Below are 14,974 nucleotides of genomic sequence, written 5' to 3'. Positions count from 1 at the left end.
GTATTTGCCCTTCTGTGTCTGGCTTATTTCATTTAGCATAATGTCCTTTAAGTTCACCCATTTTGTTTCAGATAAGCAGGGTTTTCTTCTTTTTTTAAGCCTGATTAATATTCCATGTATGTGTATACCATATTTTCTTTATCCATTCATCTATTAATGGACATTTAGATTGTTTCCATATCTTTGCTATTGTTAATAAAACTGCAATGAACATGGGAGTGCAAACATCTCTTCCAGATTCTGATTTCAATGTGTTTGCATCCATATTCAAGAATGAAATTCCTGGATCATACAGTTGTTCTACTTTTAGTTTTTTGGGGACATCCAAACTGTTTTCCAAGTTGGCCGTACCAATTCACATATCCATTAACATTGTAAAAGGGTTCCCTTTTCTCCAAATTTTCACCAGTATTTGTCTTCCATTTTCTAAATGGAAAGATTTAGAAACAAAAGCCATCCTAACAGGTGTGAGTTGGTACCTTATTGTGTTTTTGATTTATATTTCTCTGATTATTACTGATTCTGAGCAACTTTTTATATACCTAGTGTTCAATTGTGTGTCTTCTTCAGAGAAATGTTTATTAACAGTTTGTTTGCCTATTTTAACATTAGGTTATTTGGTTTTTTGCCATTGAGTTGTAGAAGTTCTTTACCTATTTTGGGTACTAACCCTTTATCAAATATGTGGTTTACAAATATTTTCCCCCATTCTGTCCGTCATCTTCTCATTTTGTATCCTTGGCTGTGAGGAAGATTTTTAGGTTGACTTATCTAATTTTACCTATACTGCCTGTGTTTTTTGTGTCATATCCAAAAAATTATTGCCAATGTCAATGTCCAAAAGCTTTCCCTTATTCTCATTTTCAGGAATTATGTGGTTTCAAATATTGTGTTTATAATGAATTATTATTATAATTCATTTTGAGTTGATTTTTAGGTCTGGTGTGAGTTGAGGGTTCAATTTCATTCCTTTGAATGTGGATATTCAGCTTTTGCAACACTTTATTAAAGAAACTATTCTTTCCCCATTATGTATTCTTGGTACTGTTGTGAAACATCAGTTGACCATATACGCCTGGATTTATTCCTGTGGTCTCTATTCTGTCCCATTGGTTTATATGTCTGTTTTTCCACCAGAACCACACTGTTTTGATTACTGTAGTTTTATGATATATTTTGAAATCAGTTAGTGTGATGTTTCCAGCTTCATTCATATTGCTCAAAATTCCTATGACTATTTGGGGTTTTCTAATATTTTTCTATATCTGTAAAAATTACTATTGGGGCAGCAAGATAGCTGACTAGAAGTAGCCAGGAAGAGCTGCCCCCACCTAGAGACCAGACCATCAAGAAGACTGGCACATTCTGAGTAAATCCTTGGAAGGAAGGCATTGAGAGTGGATGGAGGGAAGATGCAGATCCTGGGATCATGGGGGAGGAAGCTAGAAACCCTGCATGGGATTGCTAAACACAGGGACTTGTTCCTGATCCTGAGCAAATCCCAGGGAAAGGGTGAGTTAAGCAGGTGTGGAGTAGCACACTCTTGCCATAGACCTCAGGAATCCTAGCTGCAGGAGGCCCCATGAACCCCATGGATATTTGAGCTGGAAGGGAGAGCTGCTTGCAGAGTTGGCAGGGACAGGACTGCAGCCTGTGCAGAGCCCAGATGGTTTGGCATGAGAAGAGTTACAGTGGAGCATGGCCAGGAATGCCCATCTCCCAAGGATCACCATGCTCCTCTAGGTGGCTTTGGCCTTTGGTGACTGTTGGACCTGGACAGAGTAGGGTGGTCTTGCTTGTGGAGTGGGGTCAGTCTGATCTGAGCACCAATCTATCTGCCGGCCTCTCCCAGGGTTCCTGCCTGGCTGCACTCAATTGCAGTGCAGCCTCAGATGCCCAACCACAGTGCTTCCCAGTGCCACTGCCATAGCTCCTTCACTGGCAGAGCTCACCCAACTGTCAAAGAGCTTCTGCAGGTGAAGCTAGTGCATGCTTGCCCACAGCCTCTCCCTCTGTTTTGCTGGCACTCACTCACCCACGGCCATCCCCCACTGTGTTACTGGAGTGTGTATGCAGATCCTGTTTCTCCACCACCACTATTGCATGTGTGCAGACCTCACTGCCACTGCCTGCTTCTGTGTGTGCGTATGTGCACAGGTGCTGCTACTCTACTGCTGGCAGCACACACATGTGACCATGGATCCTGCTGCCTCTGTCCCAGTGAAACACTTTTGCTGGGACCCCCTCCCCCATCGGAATGTTATTGTCAGTGGACTGGGAACACCTGGGTCTCTTCAGTACAGCAAGGTGCTCAACCTTAACGGGCCAGAGAACAAAGCCATGGGCCTGGTCCCAGCCCTCTACAATTACAGCGTGCAGCCCAGGAGTGCTGAGCTGAGGCTTGTCTCACTGAAGTCATCCAGAAATAAAGCCAGTTGACTGAACCCAACTCATACAAAAACCAAACCCTCACAACCATCAAAGAGTATAAAAGCAAAAAGCCCTATCCAAAGGAAGCAACTTCAAAGATTGAAGGAACATCAGCCAGACAGATGAGAAAGAACCAGCGCAATAACTCTATCAATTCAAAAAGCCAGAGTGTCTTCTTGCCTCCAAGTGACCATACTAGCTCTCCAGCAATGATTCTTAATCAGACTTAAATGGCTGGAATAAAAGACATAGCATTCAGAATCTGGATGGCAAGGAAGATCATCGAGATTCAGGAGAAAATTGAAACCCATTCCAAGGAATCTAAGGAATGCAGTAAAACAATACAAGATCTGAGAGATGAAACAGTCATTTTATGAAGGAACCAAACTGGTCTTAAAAAGCTAAAACTAACTTGCTACAAGTATTTCATAATATAATCGGAAGTATTAACAGCTGAATAGACCAAGCTGAGGAAAGAATCTCAGAGCCCCACCAAGGGAACCCCATCAGGCTAACATCAGAACTTTTAGCAGAAACTGTACAAGCCAGAACAGATTAGAGTCCTACATTCAGCATCCTTAATGAAAATAAATTCCAACCAAAAATTTTATATCCAGCCAAACTGAATTTCATAAACAAAAGTGAAATAAAATCTTTTTCAGACGAGTAAATGCTAAGGGAAATTGTTACCACCAGACCTTCCTTAGAAAAGGTACTTAAGGGAACGCTAAACACAGAAATGAAAAAAACATTACCAGCTACCACAAAAACACACTTAAGTCCATAGACCAATGACACTATACATCAACTATACAATTAAGTCTACATAACAACCAGCTAAGAACATGATGACAGGATCAAATCTGCACATATCAATATGAGTCTTAAATGTTAATGGGCTAAACACCCCATTTAAAAGGCACACAATGGCAAGTTGGATACAGAAGCAAAACCCAACTGTATATTATCTTCAAGAGACCCTCTCACATTCAATGACACCTATAAGCTCAAAGAAAAGGAATGGAAAAAAATATATCAAGCAAACAGAAGACAAGAGTAGAGGTTGCTATTCTTATTTCAGAAAAAAGCGGACTTTAAACCAATAATGATTTAAAAGGACAAATAAGGGTGTTGCATAATAATGAAGACCGATTCAACAAGAATACTTAACTATTCTAAATATATATATATATGCCCAACACTAGAGCACCTAGATTCATAAAACATATTCTTAAAGACCCACAAAGCGACATAAGAGTGGCAGACTTCAATATCCCACTAATAGTATTAGGCAGATCATCGAGGCAGAAAACTAACCAAAATACTTGGGACCTAAACTCAGTACTTGACCAAATGGACCTAATAGACATCTACAGGACATACTGCCCAACAACAACAGAATATACATTCTTCTCATCTGTACATGGCATATACTCTAAAATCAACCACATACTCAGTGATAAAATAATTCTGAACAAATTCAAAAGAACACAAAATGAAATCATATTAAACATACTCTAGACCACAGCAATAAAAATAGAAATCAACAGCAAGAAGATCTCTCAAAACAGTACAATTATATGGAAATTAAACAATCTCCTCTTGAATGACTTTTGAATAAATAATGAAATTAAGGAAGAAAGCAATAAATTATTTGAAACTAATGAAAACAAAGTTACAACATAACAAAACATCTGGGATACAGCTAACACAGTGTTAAAAGGAAAGTTTATAGCACTAAATGCCCATATCAAAAGACTCCTTATACAATAAATGATGCTGGGATTCAATAATTGGCTAGCTATGTGCAGAAGATTGAAATTGGACCCCTTCCTTTTACCATATACAAATATAAACTAAAGATGGATTAAAAACTTAAATATAAAACCTAAAACTATGAAAACCCTGGAGGCAAATTTGGGAAATACCATTCTGAACATAGGCCCTGGTAAAGATTTCATGATAAAGACTCCAAAAGCAATTACAACAAAAACAAAAATTGAGAAATTGGATTTAATTAAACTTAAGAGCTTCTGCACAGCAAAGGAAATCGTCAACAGAGTAAACAGATGACCTACAGAATAGGAAAAAATATTTGCAAACTATACATCTGACAGAATCTGATAGAATCTATAAGCGACTTAAAAATATTAATGAGCAAAAAACAACCCCATTAAAAAATGGGCAAATGACATGAATAGACATTTCTCAAAAGAAAACATACATCTATCCAACAAGCATATGAAAAAATGCTTAACATCAATAATCATAATATAAATGCATATCAAAACCACAATGAGATACCATCTCATACCAGTCAAGATGGCCATTATTAAATGTCAAAAAATAACAGATGCTGGCAAGGTTGGGGAGAAAAGAGGATGCTTATACATTGCTCATGGGAATGTAAATTAGTTCAGCCACTCTGGAAAGCAGTTTGAAAAGTCCTCAAAGAACTTAAAACAGAACCACCATTCAACCCAGCAATTCTATTACTGGGTATATACCCAAAGGAATAGATATCATTCTACCATAAAGACACATGCATATGTATATTCATCATAGCACTATTCACAAAGCAAGACATGAAATCAACATAGACGCCCATCAGTGGTGGACTGGGTCAAGAAAATGTGGTACATATGCACCATGGTATACCACACAGCCATAAAAAAGCAAAATCACGTGCTTTGCGGCAACATGGTTGGAATTGGAGGTCATTATCCTAACCCAGTTAACACAGTAACAGAAAACCAAATACTGCATGTTCTTGCTTATAAGTGGGAGCTAAACACTGAGTACATATTGACACAAAGAAGGAAAAATAGACACTAGGGATTACTTGAAGCTGGAAGGTGGAAGGAGAATGAGGATTGAAAAAAATACCTATCGGGTGCTATGTTTATTACCTGGGTGATGAAATAATCTGAACACCAAACCCCGCCAATACACAATTTACCCACCTAACAAACCTGCACATGTACTTCTTGAAACTAAATAAAAGTTGGAAAAAATGTTATTGGAATTTTGATAGAGATTGAATCTAATTTGTAGATCACTTTGGGTAGCATGTACATTTTAACAATATTAATTCTTCCAATTCATGGACATGGGATGTCTTCCTATTTATTTTCTGTCTTCTTTGTTTTCATAAGTGTTTACATTATGATTTTCACTGTAGATGTTTTCCACCTTTTTACTTGAGTTTATTCCTAAGTATTCTATTATTGATGCTATTGTAAATGAAATTGTTTTTTGAATTTTCTTTTGGTATGCTTTGTTGTTAGTGTATGGAAAGGCAACTAATTTTCGTATGTTGATTTTTTTCTTGAAAACATGCTGTATTTATTTACTAGTTCTAACAGTTTGTGGAGTGCTTTAGGCTTTTCTAGGTATGAGATCATGTCATTTTCAAGCAAAGGTAATTTTACTTTTTCCTTTTCAATTTGGATGCCTTTTGTTTCTTTCTCTTGCCTAATTTCTCTGGCTAGGAATTCCAGTACTCTATTGAATACAAGTGCAAGAGTGGGCATCTTTGCCTTGTTTTGATCTCACAGGAAAAGCTCTTCAATTTTCACTGTTGAGTATGCTACCTATGGGTTTTTCATATATAGCCTTTATTATGTGTGGAGGTAAGTTTCTTCATATCTAATTTTTTTGAGTTTTTTTTAACATGATGTTAACTTTTTTCAAATGCTTTTTCTGCGTCTATTAAGACGATAATATGATTTTATCCTTCATTTGTTAATGTGGACTATCATACTGATTAACTTGCATGTGTTAAGCCATGCTTGCATTTCAGGGATAAATCTTACTTGGTCATGGTGTATGATGCTTCTAATGTGGTTTGAATTCTGTTAGCAAATGTTTTGTTGAGGATTTTTGCCTTCACGTTCATCAAGGATAATGGCCTATAGTTTTGTGTTGGTGCCATTGTCTGCTTTTGGTATCAGAGTGATGCTGGGCTCGCAAAAAAGAGTTTGGAAGTATTCCCTCTTCTAGTTTAAAAGTGATTGGTATTAATTCTTTTTAAAAAATCTTTGGTAGAATTCACCTGTAAAGCCTTCTGGTCCTTGGCTTTTCTTTATTGGAAGGTTTTTGATTACTGATGCAATCTCTTTTGTTTTTGGCCTATTCAGTCTTTCTATTTCTTCTGGTTTCAGTCTTCTTAGATTGTATGTTTCTAGGAATTTATACATTTCTTATAGATTGTTCATTTTGTTGATGTATAATTGTTCATAATAATTCCTTTCAATCTTTTTTATTTCTGTGGAACTTGTAGTGTCCCCTTTTTAATTTCCTATTTTATTTAATTGCTTATTTTTCTTGTTGATTTTGCTTATCTTTTTGAGGGAAGAACTCAGCTTTATAATTTTTTCCTGTTTTTTATCCTTTATTTATTTCTGCTCTGACATTTATTATTTTTTTCTTCTGTTAACTTAGAGCTTAGTTTTTTCTTCTTTTTTCTAGTGCCTTGAGGTAAACTATTAGATTGTTTAAATATTTTAGAGTTTCTCTCTTTTTTTAAATATAGGTGCTTATCACTATAAATTTTCTCTTAATATTGCTTTTGCTGTATCTCATAGTTTTGGTATGTTGTTTTTATTTTTGTTCATCTGAAGATATTTTCTAATTTTTTAAATTTATTCTTTGACCCATTAGTTGTTGATGAGTGTGTTGGTGAATTTTCATATATTTGTGAATTTTTCCTTTTCATTTTTTATTCATATTTAGTTTTATTCCATTTTGGTTGGGAAAGATACTTATGGAATAATTTCAATCTTTTAAAATTTGTTAAGATTTGTTTTGTGTCCTAGCATGTGATCTGTCCTGGAGAATGTTCCATATGTGCTTGAGAAGAAGGTATATTTCCTGCTGTTGAGTGGATGTTCTATATATAATCATTAGGTTCATTTGCTCTACTGTGTAGTTTAAGTCAGCCTCCCTTGTTGATTTTCTGTCTGGATGATCTGTCCATTATTTCAAGGGGGGGTATTGAAGTCTTTTGCTATTATTTTAAACCTACAATTATCTCAATAAAAATTTATATGAAAAATAGAAATATAAGAGGAGGGAGTTGAGGGTAGGGTATTAGTAAAACCCCTAGTGGTTAGTGTGCCATGAACTAAACCTTTATTAGTAACTGTTTCTCACCCAATTCTTTCCTTAGGGTACCCGCTACTGAATGCAGTGCCATCACATGGGTAGAACTGGGTCAACGCTGTTCTCTTGATCTTACCATTCCTGCTCTGCTCCTCCTCTTTGCCATTTTCTTCAGAGTTTACCTATTTCATATCTGTTTCTTTGCAGCTTTGCCCTGAGCTAGGATGGGTCAATCAGATAACTAATCCCTTCTCAGCTGGTAACTTCCAGATAACATAATGCCTTAACCTCATTTACAAGTCCCTTAAAAGACCAATAAATGCCATGGCTCTTGTATATATTTTATTTAAGAACATAAAATGGAAGTAAGAATGAGGCTAATAAAAACATACATAGTATTGAGTCCCTTCTACTTGCTATTGGGAATGAGCAAGTCTGGTTTTTGCTTTTTTAGCAGCCTAAATTAACAGGGGGGAATAAAGACCAGCCATGTAATTCTCAGTGTCCATGAGTTAAAACAAAATAAAAACATGAGAAAAACCCTACGATTACTAATCACCTAACAGAAACAACCACCAGAAGAGTGGTCATTCTAATTACTAGGCAACGTAATGACCACACTCAACATCATTCTTACAAGTGACATGGTGGCAAAATGAGAAGGAGTCTTTCATTCTAGGGAAATACAATATAAGCTTATGGCATTTCCCAAAGTCAGCCTAGCATTTTATTAAATGTGTCTTAGCTTTTCTCCCTGCCTGTGAGACAGGGTAGGGGTAGAGGTATAGGTTATAGATGAGTGGATATCTTTCAGGCAATTTCCATAAATGCTATTTCTCTGGTGAGTTTTTGATGGATACGGTGTAATTCTAGAGGTTAGGAAGTACCTGCTACAGAGTAGAATTTGTTGGGTGAATGAAGAAGATCATTCTGGTACTTTCACAGTTTATGTAAAACTAACCTTGTTGGGGCTCCCATGAGAACTGATGTCTGCCAGTGGATTCAGATTAACTTCCCCTTTTCAGCTTACACAGGCTACTGGTGTTTCAAGCTGAAACAAATGTAGCCGTGTTGCCAAAGCTACCTCCGCCTCTGTCTTTCTTCTTTTTGTAGAGGGACATCTATTTTGTTGTTGTTGAGTGACCCATTTCAAAATGGAAAGTGAGACCTAAGCTCCTAAGTTCCATTTATGGTATGCTTATGCTTTTACAATGCTTCTTCTCTTGAAAATTTCTCATCCACCGTTGGAATATTGCTTCCTAATTCGATCTCAGATCCTTGTATTTTTTTTATTTTTTATTTTATTTTTATTTTTACTTATTTGTTTATTTATTTTTTAGATGGAGTCTTGCTCTGTCACCAGGCTGGAGTGCAGTGGCACATTCTTGGCTGACTGCAACCTCTGCCTCCTGGGTTCAAATGATTCTCCTGCCTCAGCCTCCCTAGTAGCTGGGACTACAGGCGTGTGCCACCATGCCCAGGTAATTTTTGTATTTTTAGTAGAGACAGGGTTTCACCATGTTGGCCAGGATTGTCTCAATCTCTTGACCTTGTGATCCGCCCACCTCGGCTTCCCAAAGTGCTGGAATTACAGGCGTGACCCACCACGCCCAACCCAGATCCTTGAATTTTTAAATCAGTTAGGCCAAAGTATAAAAAGCAAATTAGTGGGCTGGGCATGGTGGCTCGTGCCTGTAATGCCAGCACTTTAGGAGGCTGAGGTAGGCGGATCACCTAAGGTCAGGAGTTCGAGACCAGCCTCACCAACATGGAGAAACCCCATCTCTACTAAAAATACAAAATTAGCCGGGTGTGATGGCACATGCCTGTAATCCCAGCTACTCAGGAGGCTGAAGCAGGAGAATCGCTTGAACCCAGGAGGTGCAGGTTGCAGTGAGTCGAGATCACACCATTGCACTCCAGCCTGGGCAACAAGAACAAAACTCCATCTCAAAAAAAAAAAAAGGAAATTATTTTAAATGCAGATCACTGGGCTCTACTCATGTGGAATTCTCAATCAATATCACAGAAGGTGTGAGTCCTGGAATCTGCATTTGAATAAACAGCAACCTGGAAGATCCTGACCCAAGAGAACTGTGCTGAGCTATCCAGGGGCTTTTTCTCCAGTGCAAATATTGCTCCAAACTTCATGTTAGCCAATGAAGTCAACTCTCTTTGAGTTTGTAACAGCCAACAATAAAACCACAGATTTAAGTCATTGTTTCTCAATCTTTAGTTCGTTATTGCCATCCCAAGGATCATTTTCAGACATGTTTTTTTCCTACTTGCTACCTAATTTTCTCCCCTCCTCGCCATGAAATTGTAATAGCATTATAGATGTATAGGTATGTGTTTGTGACCCTTTGAAGGGCCACAAACCATTGTAATATGTAAAAGCTTTTTGCTGACTCCTCCCACCAAAAGTAAATTTTCACCTTTTTTTTTTTTTTTTTTTTTTTTTTTTGAGGGAAATGTTGGCTCCATTGGGAAGGCATGGTTTAAATCATTGATTTTTGGAAGCTCACTCTACCGGTGTCTGACTGCCTCCTAAACTCTGTCCCACTGTCCCAGGAGGCACCAGAATTTGTCATGCTCCCTATTTACTTCTCCTCTCCTCCTTCGCCTTCAGATCATTCTTCCTGGAGGCCCTGTCTTGCTCAACAGCACTGTCACCATCCTGTTGTCTAAACTAGAAATCTGGGAATTATCATAGCCTCTCCCTTTTCCTGATCCTGCTAATTTTGCCTGACATACATTTTACAAATCTGAATTTCTTCCTCAACTGGACCACCAAATCCATCATTCTGAATTTTATTCTTTCTTCCCTGAATGGTTATAATAGTCTGCTAACCGTTCTCCCACGTCCTGTTTTCAGATCCATTTACATGAAGATATAACTAAATTTAGATCTGATCCCCTCATATTTCTGATTTGGCCTTTCAGTGGCTCCCTGTTGCCCTTGAGGCAAAGTACAGATGCTTTAAAATGGTGGCTGGACTCTCCACGGTGCAATAATCCACTATTCTTTTTCCCCATCTCATCCCCTCTTTTTCTGTTCTCGCATTTTATGCTCCAGGTCTACTGAACTGCTAATCCCACCATTTTGTGCCTCTTTGCCTTCCATGGCTTCTTCTTCCAGAAATTTCTTTCTCACTCGGTTAATTGGTTTATTCCTCCATATTCTTCAAATCTCAGCCCATTCTTCACTGCCTTGAAAGGTCATTCCTGAAAGTCCCAGGTTATGCTAAAAGTCTCCTTCCCAATAGCTCCAAACCACACTGGGTTTCTTTTCATGACATTACTTTAAATCGTGTCTGTCTCCCACAAAATCTCAAACTTCTTGACAGCAACAATCACCTCTTTTTATCTTTCCATCTCCAGAAGCTAGCAGAGTGCTTGGCACATGACAGATGTTCAATAAAAATGTTCACTGAACTAAACTGAAACACTCTTCTCAAGTTTGGGGTACGAATTAGTATTAAAATAGGCCCCAAAAAGCAGGTGCCTAGAAAGAAAATAGAAAGAAAGCACAGGCATTGATTATCCACCCATGGGGTAATTACTTCTAAATAATTCAGAATGAAGCAGAGTTGTTCCTGAAAGATGCCAAAACAACTGGTCAGTTCATTGGAAAAGTCAGCCACTTGGCATCATGGAGATCAAAACACTCGGCGAGTCATTTCACCGGACTTGTGACTTTCCAGCAGGTGTCTATGCAGCCTGTGATGGAAGAAGTTACTGACCACTCTTTGTTTATTTCTACTTTCTCTTCCTCCTACCCTCTCACATCCCCCACAATTTATGCTGGTTTTTAAACACCTACTTGAAAATATAAACACTGAAAAGCATCCATATATGAGCAGGCTTCTCAAAATGCCTAGAGAACAAATATTGTCCACGTGGAAAATCCCACATATGAAAAGGCAAGTTTAACCACGTTGCTCTAAAGCACTAGCCCCTTTCAGGTTTCGGACACGTGGCCTCTCTGGCTGAATGGACAGAAAGTCTGAATGTGTAAGAGCAGCTCAAAACAACAACCACCCAAACAAGACAGCCATTCTCGCTCCTCTCAGACCACTGCTCGGAGAGGCTTGCTCTCCGACGGGTCCTACATGCTAAATAACTCCTATTCTTAGTTCAAGTTGACTTGGTGGCTCGAGCCAGGTGAAAAGACAATTGACCCAAACAGCCAAACCGAACTCGAAACTTCACTAACGAGGCAGCTTATTTTCTAATCCCAGTCAGCATTGTAGGGCACCGAGTGAGTGCCACTTTCTAAAAATGTGTCTTTTATGCAAAAGAAAAAAAATTATTAAAAGAAGTTGGGGGTGGGTAGAAAAGGAGTCCTTTAAAGGACTGTTTTATACTTTTGTTGTGTGGTGTGCTTTCTTGCAGGCGACTTCTTGGCAGATACTGCATCTTCAGCCAGGAGAAGTTGGCTTAGTACAAAAGGGCTTTTGAAGCGGTGAGTGTAAATTCAGGCTCCTTTTCTTTCTTCCTTCCTTCCTTTCTTCGCCCTCGCTCTTCTCCTGTGTCTGGAGACCACTAAGAAATAATAAGCACCATTGCTTGCAGTACACGTTTCATGAATTACCCAAACATCAAATGTAACGTTAGAAAGGAAACACGCTTTATTCTTTTCTGCAAAAGTTTCCCTATCCGTTCTTTATTTACATGTTGTCGTGAGGCTAAGTGATGCACTGCTGTTAGTGCGCACACACACACACACACACACACACGGCCGTTAAACAAATTAAAAGGGATGAGGATGACTAATACAGTACTCTTGGAATCCCCAATTTGATTAGTCTGAGTTTAATACACAAAAGCAGCGTCGGAGAAGGAGGGGAGGCAAACTGCTATTTAATAACCTGTACAATTAAATTATGTGATGAATTTAACTATTCTGTACTTCTTAAAGGAGTCTTATTATCTGATTGCTTGTAAAAGAAAGTCAGTTTTTCAGCAGAGTTTCTGGCCATGCCCCTGGAAGGCCCATGGTGGCAGTTCTATGCTTTAACGATGATTTCTTTCCCCCATATAGAACTGCTTTTCTGTTTCTCAAGCTTTGTCTCAAAAAATTATTCAAGCAGTTTTAGTTCCTTGGGGTCCCTTACATTTCTTTAGCTCTTTGGAAACCTGGAGTCAGAAAGGGTAGTGCAGTGGCTAGGGAATGGTTCTCTCTTTGGTAGCTCTAGGCAGATACTTACGGGTAACTTTTGGTCAAAGGCCTTTATATAGTTTAGATTGTGGAGAGCATTTTGTTCTTACTTTACGGAGGCTCATCTTGCCTTAAAAATTTAGTCACATCACTGAACATCCAAGGGCCATTGTGTCAGAAGCTGAGATGGTGTGGCTTGATTTTCTAGGGATCAGGCCGTCTTATTTGTTTTCCTCTTGGGAGTCATCATTCTATTATAAAGCAGGGTGTGGATATCCTTCCAACAGATTTTTTTTTCCATTTGCCTTTACTTAACAGTTATAGTTCAGGCAAGTGCTATCCTAACAGAAGAATACTCTGCAGTTCAGGATACAGTCTCATAAACTGTTGAATAATGAACTAAAATGGAGCAAGGGTCACAGAAAGTATGAGGAGAATTTTTTTTTTTTTTTTTTTTTTTATGGCTGGCTTCAAACATAGCTTCTATTAGACTTCAGTTCCTTTTAGAAAATCAGATCTACCTGTTTTCACTAAAGTGTAAGTGATGAATAATAACTACTCATGGGGACATAATTTTCAACTACAAATGGTCGCAGTGTCTTATTGGCACCTAAGTTCTGAGAGAGTCCCATAGGGTTTTCCTATGTGGTTGCCAGATTGGACTTTTTTTTGAGGTAGTACAGCATGAAGATGAAGAGCACAGATCCTAGAGCCAGACAGCCTACCTTCAAATCCTGGTCCTGCCATGACTATCTTCAGGACCTCACCCATGAGGTGAACCTCTCTGTGCCTCAGTTTCCTTATTGCAAAATGGGGATAATAGTGATACCACAAAAGGTTGTTATGAGAGTTAAATGACACATATAATACCACAGAATGGGACCAGAAAATTAGAAATTGGAACAGAAAATTGGGACTCCATTCATTATTGAACATTTACCAGTGTGCCAGGAACTCCGGTAAACTCTTATGCGCATTATTATCTCATTTATACAAGAAACCTAAAATGTAGTTGCTGTTTTCTCTGTTTTAAATATGAGAAGTTGAGGCATAGAGAGACTTAGCTGCCTGCCCCAAGGTCACAGGGATAGAAGGTGGTAACTCACAGAATTAGGACTATAAATATGGGAAGTCTGACTCTAAAACACATGTACTCAGACATTTTTATATGATCTATGTTTGAGAATATTTTCCTGGTCCCCAAGAGTGTCTAATCCAATCAGGGACAGAATAGCAAAACAATTAGCCAGTAAGCAATTCCAAGGAGTAGTATTGAACTGGGGGGAGGTGGGATATGGCATGGCGGGAAGAAGCAGAATAAGAGAAGTGCCACATGGTTGATGAAGCCTGCAGGACAACAGGCCTCTGGCATATGGAGCAGCGGCAAGCAATTTCAGTGGTCTTGATGGAGGATCAGTATCCAGTGTCCAGCATCCAGTGTGCTGATCTAAGGAGGTCAAAGCTTAATCATGGGGAAATGTGCCAGCTGTAGTTATCCTGGCTGCTTTGTCCTCCCTTTCATCTCAGTATGTACTTATTAATTGGCTGATTTAATCATCCACTTGGTTTGGGTCATGGTGCCCGGTCACCATGCCAGAGATCAGCATTAAGAAAATATTCCAGGGCAGAGTCAACTGATAAATGCTGCCTGTCTCTCATTGTCATATACCCAAATAGAGCCTGAAGAGTTGTGCAATGCTTTGTTAGATTTCTCACTATTTTCGTAATCCATCTGGAGAGGTTGAAAGTGGAGTGTAACAGAAAATTATTCCATTTTTTTCCCTTTGGATTCTAAAACTTGGTGGATTCCTGAACTTCACTCTTTTTGGCAGTCGAGGCCACATAAACTCCTTGGGCTTTATTTTTACTGTGGTGAAGGTGAGCACCCAATTTTTAGGGCATATGCATTTTAAAACTTCTAGCTCGCCAACTCTTGGCTAGGATGAACTTTGCAACATTTTCTTGTTCAACTGTCCTTTCATTGTGGTTTATTAGATACAATGTTGAATAGTAGGTTTGTCCGTGAATGGATTTTGTTTTTACTTTGTATTTATAACTTGGGATCAGAGTGACTTTGCATCTCGTCCCACCACTATTAAAAAAACAAAAGGGACTTTTTAGAGATTATATATAGAATACAGCCTGGTCTGCCATTTTATTTTTGAATAAAACTGGTTATAGATTCTCATGCCATAGGACATATTTCTCTTAACTCCATAATAAGATTAAAGTGTGCCTTTGATTACCTATTAGGGTAATTACCTATTAAGGGAAAATATC

At 38.4% G+C, this 14,974-nt stretch overlaps 1 long non-coding RNA gene across 1 annotated transcript in view; it reads left to right on the top strand.

Annotated features, from left to right (window-relative positions):
• Nucleotides 1–14,974, top strand: part of LOC129459501 (uncharacterized) — a 69,655-nt gene that overhangs the window by 19,956 nt on the left and 34,725 nt on the right. Inside the window, exon 2 of the long non-coding RNA XR_008649991.2 lies at nucleotides 11,929–11,998. This is a non-coding gene — a long non-coding RNA (uncharacterized lncRNA). The remainder of the gene's footprint in view (nucleotides 1–11,928; nucleotides 11,999–14,974) is intronic.

This window comes from Symphalangus syndactylus, chromosome 13 (assembly GCF_028878055.3).
Source record: "Symphalangus syndactylus isolate Jambi chromosome 13, NHGRI_mSymSyn1-v2.1_pri, whole genome shotgun sequence".
In the NCBI taxonomy this organism is placed as follows: Eukaryota; Metazoa; Chordata; class Mammalia; order Primates; family Hylobatidae; genus Symphalangus; species Symphalangus syndactylus.
This window is presented reverse-complemented; position numbering and strand designations above follow the sequence as displayed.